The sequence below is a fragment of the Gekko japonicus genome, unplaced genomic scaffold, assembly GCF_001447785.1.
Source record: "Gekko japonicus isolate JY-2015 unplaced genomic scaffold, Gekko_japonicus_V1.1 scaffold114, whole genome shotgun sequence".
NCBI classification, from domain to species: domain Eukaryota; kingdom Metazoa; phylum Chordata; class Lepidosauria; order Squamata; family Gekkonidae; genus Gekko; species Gekko japonicus.
The window spans coordinates 1,510,165-1,516,784 of record NW_015173125.1 but is presented as its reverse complement, the minus strand read 5'-3'; positions in this window follow the sequence as shown (position 1 = coordinate 1,516,784).

Here is a 6,620-nt window from a genome sequence, read left to right as displayed (position 1 = left end):
AAGAGCTCTCAGGCTGGGGAACGTTCCGGATTTGTCTCTCTGGGTTTCTTCCTGCCTCAGAGCTCTTGAAGAAACAGGCGCCATGTCAGGTCCAAAAATGGCAAGCCTGTTTCTCTGACACTGAACACTTCTCTGAGGGTCCAGCTCTTGTGAGCATTTCTGTCTATGCCTCCGTTGGCAGAGAAAGAGACGCTTTTAATTTAGAAATGGTGTTTTTCCTTTGGGGAGGGGGAAAAAAAAAGTGTCTTCACATTAAGTTTTATTTTTATATATATTTTATTTTTTAAGTGGACACAAACCTTTGAAGAGGGACCAACAATACACTGTTTACGATGTATGTATATATTTATATATGTATGCGATCTGTGTGTCGTACATATATATCTATATAATCACCCAGCTTGTAGTACAGTAAAGATGTATTTCATGCCACATACTAGGAAAATAGCACGTTTCCCTTGCTTGGTTTCTGCCATGAAGTTTTGTTGTTTCTTAAGAAGATGCGTGTGATAGTGTTTTTTTTGTTGAGGTTTTGTTTGGGGTTTTTTGTTCCCGGTGGACATTTTCAGATCCCCCCCATGGCTCACTTAGGCAATGGTGATAGTGGTTCTCCGTCCTCCATTCACATCCCTACCCAGCATTCCCTGTTTTAGGGGCCTTCTCTCTTGTTATAAAAAACAAAACAAAAGACAAAAAACTTTTTACCGAGTGAAACATGGGTGCCACCTTTATTTCCATTCTCACCAATGTAAATACTGATACTAACGGAGAATTTTGACTTTGCATTCTGTCAGAATACATGTGTTCAAATAAAAATTACCAAAAAAAAGAAAAGAAAAGCCTATTCCATATTGTCTCCTCAATATTAGTGGCCACTTCACAAGGTTTTGCACAATTATTTTCCCCAACGGGTCTTTGCCTTTAATCCGCAAATGGTTGTCGGAAGGAGACAGTCAGCCAGTCAGAACATGCCTGGGCTGGGCCTGTCCAGGAATATAAAACCAGCGACGTTATGTTACTCTGCTGCACGGTCTCCACTCAGCTTGTGGTGTCACACTTTCCATAATTAGGCATTAGTGGGGAGTCTGAGAATCTGGACTGAATGTGTGATGCAGGAGTCTCCCCACTGTGGTGCTCGCCAAGTATTTTGAGAGTGTGGGTAGGGTTTTGCCCAGGATGGATTTTGATTGGCTGCTGGAGATTTGATTGGCAGTGCAGATTTTTAAAAAACAATGCTTTTGGAGCAGCCGCCACCACAGCACAGGAATCTTCACTGTGTGACTGAAGGTCCGCTGTGGCAGCCATTTTGTGACTGGCTCTGCCTCCTGTGGCAGCCATTTTATGCCTGTGCTCACCACACTGCGTCAGAATTTCAGAAGTGCCTGCAGGCTTTAAAAGAAGAAGAAGAGATTGGATTTATACCCCGCCCTTCACTTGGAGTCTCAGAGCGGCTTACAAACTCCTTTCCCTTCCCCTCCCCACAACAGACACCCTGTGAGGTGGGTGGGGCTGAGAGAACTCTGACACAAACGGCTCTTTTTCAAGGATAGCTGTGCCAGAGCTTGTGACTGACCCAAGGTCACATCAGCAGGTGCAAGTGGAGGAGTGGGGGAATCAAACCCGGTTCTCCCAGATTAGAGTCCGCACACTTAACCACTACACCAAACTGGCTCTCTGGAGATCACGATCTGGGGATGCGACCTAAGATCTTTTATTTGGAGATGATGCAAGGGACTGTACCGGTACTGCTGCATGGAAATGGGGTGGTCTTGCCCCTGAGAAGAAGACAAAGAGTTGGTTATTATACCCTGCTTTTCCAGCAGACCGGAAGGTCTGTAGCTCGGCAGTTCGAGACCCGAGTGCCCTGTGATGGAGTGAGCTCCCAGCTCCTGCCAACCTAGCAGGTCGAAAGCAAGAAATTGCAAGTAGATAAAAAGGTATTGCTTTGGTGGGAAGGTAACCATTCCATGCACCTCGGCATTTAATCATGCCGGCCACATGACCACAGAAATGTCTTCAGACAGCACTGGCTCTTCAGCTTGGAAACGGAGATGAGCACCGCCCCTTAGAGTCAGATTCAACTAGCTTTCAAGCAAGGGAAACCTTTCCCTTTCTCTGCCCTAAGGAGTCTCAAAGTTGGTTACAATTGCCTTCCCTTCCTCTCCCCGCAACAGGCACCCTGTGAGGTAGGAGGGGCTGAGAAAGTTCAGAGAGAACTGTGACTGGCACCGAGCAGGCTTTTTGTGGAGGCGGAGTGGGGAATCAAAGCCAGCTCTCCAGAGTAGAGTCCACAGCCGTGGTCTATCCCCACGTCTGTTCCAGCCTGAGTTTGGAGGCTCAGAAGCGTAGGCCTTCTGGTATCTGGTTGGGAAGGGACTCCCATGGTCAGCCTGGGATGCTGATTCTCTTCACTAGTCCTTCAGTGCTGGAGTAGAATGCTTCCCAAGTTACAGTTCTGCTGAAGTTGAGGCAGGGTTGCTTTTGTCTGCTATTCTCATGGTTGACTCGTGGCAGTAGATTTAGGATGAGCAAGAGGAAATGGAATCTTAGACTCACAGAGTTGTTGGAAGGGGCCATACACAGGCCATCCAGTCCAACCCCCTGCTCAATGCAGGATCTGCCTAGAGCATCCCTGACAAGGGTTTGTCCAGCCGCTGCTTAAAGACTGCCAGGGAGGGGGAGCTCACCACCTCCCAAGGCAGCCAATTCCACTGTTACACGGCTCTGTCAAAAAGTTTTTCCTAATATCCAGCCGGCACCTTCCCGCCCTTAATGATTGCGAGTCCTCTCCTCTGCTGCCAACAGGAACAGCTCCCTGCGCCTCCTTGAAGTGAACAGAATACTTTTTACACAAGTGATTAAAATGTGGAATGCACTGCCAGAGGATGTAGTGATGGCCACAGGTATAGACAGCCTGAAGAGGGGATTAGACAGATTCATGGAGATCTATCAGTGGCCAGTAGTCATGGCGATTAACAAGAACCTCCATATTCAGAGGCAATCAACCTCTGAATGCCACTGCCAAGAGGCAACATCAGGGAAAGGCCTCGGCCCCTAGGCCCTGTTGTTGGACCTCCAGAGGAACTAGTTGGGGGCTGTGTGAGACGGGATGCTGGACTCCATGGACCGCTGCTCTGATCCAAGTGGGCCTTATTGTTCTGAATCAAGCTGCGGTCACACACGCTGAATAATCCCCTTTCAATGCACTTTCCAACTGTGTTTTTGCCAGTTCACACAGTAAAATCCAGCTGGAGGGTGCCCAGGTTGGGTTTGATTGGAAAGTGGTTTGTAATGGTCTTAGGACAAGGGCAGGGGAGACACTTGAATAAGAATTTTTTTTCATCTACGTTGATCGTTTCAGAGGGTCGTCGTGTCAGCCTGCCGTGGGACAGCTATGATTTGAGTCCCGTAGCACTTTAGAGACCTACAAGAATTTCAGGGTAGAAGTTTTTGAGAGCCAAAGATCTGACAAAGGCGGCTCTGACTCTCGAATCTCATCTCCCTCAAAACCTTGTCGGTTTCTAAGGTGCTGCAGGACTTGAAGGAGCTGCGGTGGCTCAAGTGGTTAAGACGCTGAACTGCAGGCTGGGGAAGGTCGGTAGTTCAGCAGTGCGAGACCCGAGTGTGCCGCGTGACGGAGGGAGCTCCCGTCTCTAGTTCCAGCTCCTGCCAACCTAGGAGTTTGAAAGCAAGAAATTGCAAGTATATAAATAGGTACCACTTGGGTGGGAAGGGAACAGCGTTCCGTGCGCCTTGGTGTTTAGTCATGCTGGCCACATGACCATGGAAACGTCTTTGGACAGCGCTGGCTCTTCGGCTTTGAAACGGAGATGAGCACCGCAACCCTAGAGTCGGACTCGACTGGCTTTCGAGCAAGGGAACCTTTACCTTTTTACAGGACTTGAATCTGTCTGTTCACCCACATTCTTTCACATGTCCTTTCACTTAGTGAGTAATCAAGATGACTGATCCATAAATGCAAATAGACACTAGGGTCTCAGAGTGTAATGAGCATGTAGATTGCGAGCCCTGCAAGCACTCGCATCTTCTTTCCTCCTGGAACATTTATTAGAAGTGATCCATGTGTATTTGCAGGACCTGTCCCAGCCACACCACCTGCAACTATGGGGCATGTGAATCATAACCTTTTTGACTAAATAATTATGGGGGAAGGAAGCCTGAAGGGGAAAGGTGTATAGCACATGATGGCTGCGAATTCTGAACATTTCGAGCTGACCTTCGTTGGATCCGACTCTGGCCTGCCGCTTCTGGAGACTTGTTTGTTTTTAATCAGAACGAACACCCTTGGTCTTTCCTCCCCCCCTCCCTCTCTGGGGATATTAGGTTTCTAATCTAAGTTGGCTTCATCGAGCACATTAATCAAAGCGCCTTTTGACAGGCTCAATTATGGAGTGCTTTTCATAAGCAAATCCAGGCGCTTGCGAGAGTCCCAGCTGCCGTTCACTGGAGAAGGGAGACGGAAGCCATCAGAAAGCAAATGGGAAGTTTCAAAGGGCAAGAGAAGTCTTCTGGCTCATCAAGCGATCACGGTTGGCATCGACGCCGACAGCTCCGGTCACACTGACAATGCTAGTGGGTGGCTCGTGTGTAATCTGCGGCAGGTCTTTGGATCACATGTCAGTGGTGTGTGGGACCACGAAAGTGGCTTGTGGCCTGTTGCCAGTCTCTCAGGAACTCTCAGACGCAATAATTCCTTTTACAAGCTTTATTGTGAAACCAGGAAAGTTGCTGTAAAGTCAAACTCTTTGACAGAACTAAAGATTATTACGAAGTAGGGAACTACGAGACCTTTGGTCCAGCCTTCATTCATACGTCATGATTACATAGTGCATAGACAGGCTAATACAGTTTGACTGAAACAGTGAGAATGTTATCTTAGAAGTCTCTCTCGAAGGCCATGAGACCAAGGAACAGGGAAGGTTCTCTCTGGCCTAACCCGGAGGAGTTTTCCTTTCACGGTGTTTCAGGCGCAGCGAATCTAGAGTTCACACAGACATGTCTCAATCACCCCTCCCGTAAGAATGTCAGAGGAGGGCCTTGCAGACAGATTGACACCATGCCAGCAGGTGCTAATTGGAACCTTGGGAACTACAAGCAGAAAAGGGAACAGCAGACAAAGCAATAACAGAGCATAGCTATGTACGTCAGAGAGCCACACTTACACACATGATGACCCAGTGGCTTAGGCAAGGGTCCGATTCTGACACATGTGCGCTCCTAAAATGACAGTGGCAGTCTTCAATCAGCAGCTGGACAAACACTCATCAGGGATGCTTTGGGCTGATCCTGCACTGAGCAGGGGGTTGGACTAGATGGCCTCGATGGCCCCATCCAGCTGTATGATATTATGGCAAGTCACCACAGTGCATTGGACCAGAGGTGCATAATAGCTCATTTTGTTGTTCCCATTCTTTGGCCATGTTTATGTTTCTTTGGGTTCATATCCCGCCCTCCCCTTGATGGGCTCAGGGCGGGTTACAACGATATAAATACAGTCCAACAATATAAAATTCAACACAATTAAAACCACATTAAAACATACAACTCTAATAAAAGCCAGCTACACTGGGAATAATTTCCCCAGAAATCTGTTAAATTTAGGGTCTCCGACCCAGACTGCCTCTGAGCCTGGAGGCTCCATTTCAGGCGACAGCACCCAGTCTCTACTGACAGGAGCTTCACTTTGTGAGTCAAAGGGACCCATCCTAAGCATCTAAGTCCTTGCTGCATAATTTGACTGGTATGCAAAGGCAACTTAACTAAGGGACGGGAAACGGGGACTGCCTGCTTTTGCTCCCAAGAGCAAGCCTTTGGGCTGCCCAGAGTACACGTCCTTACTTCCAGGAGCCGTTCCCTCGTTTTATTCTAGTGTCACCTGGCAACTGCGGGATTGCAGAATCTACCACCGCATGGGTCCTTCTCCAGTCCAGTCATTACAAGACTGCAGCAGGGGCACCAGGCTTACAACCAGTGTTCCCCCTAAGCTGAGTTAGTGTGAGCTAGCTCATAGTTTTTTAGCCTCTGGGTCACACATTTTTGTCTTAGCTCAGGAAGGATGGCTCCAGAACAAACTAATTAATGCAGTAGCCGAATCACTTACTCACAAATTTAATGCCAGTAGCTCACAAAGTAGAAATTTTGCTCACAAGACTCCACAGCTTAGAGGGAACATTGCTTACGACTAGTCCAAAATTACTGCTTGTCAAGGCGCCTGAACAACTCTGTCCCTCTTCATTCCAGGCACACTGAAGCATGTCAAAGGGTTGTCAAAACTCCACACTTCGGGATCTCCCAACTAGACCACTTATTCCTTCTCTGCTCTGGACAGAGCAAGGGTGTCTTTGTGCCCAACGAACTGATAGAAATTGCTACCTGTCAGAGTTTCTTATCTAGAATACCATAACTCCTTGTCCAGATGCAGCAAGATAAGATTACAGGTTGTCTAAAACTGCTATGCGCAATCTCCTAAGCAAACCACCAGTTCCTTCTTTTTTAAGTCCCTAAAGTCATTTTTTTTAAAAAAAATGAGATCAGTGGGGTTGAACTTTGTCCCAGGGGTCTGATTCAGCTGGGGAAGAGGAGTATAGAAAGCAATTTGG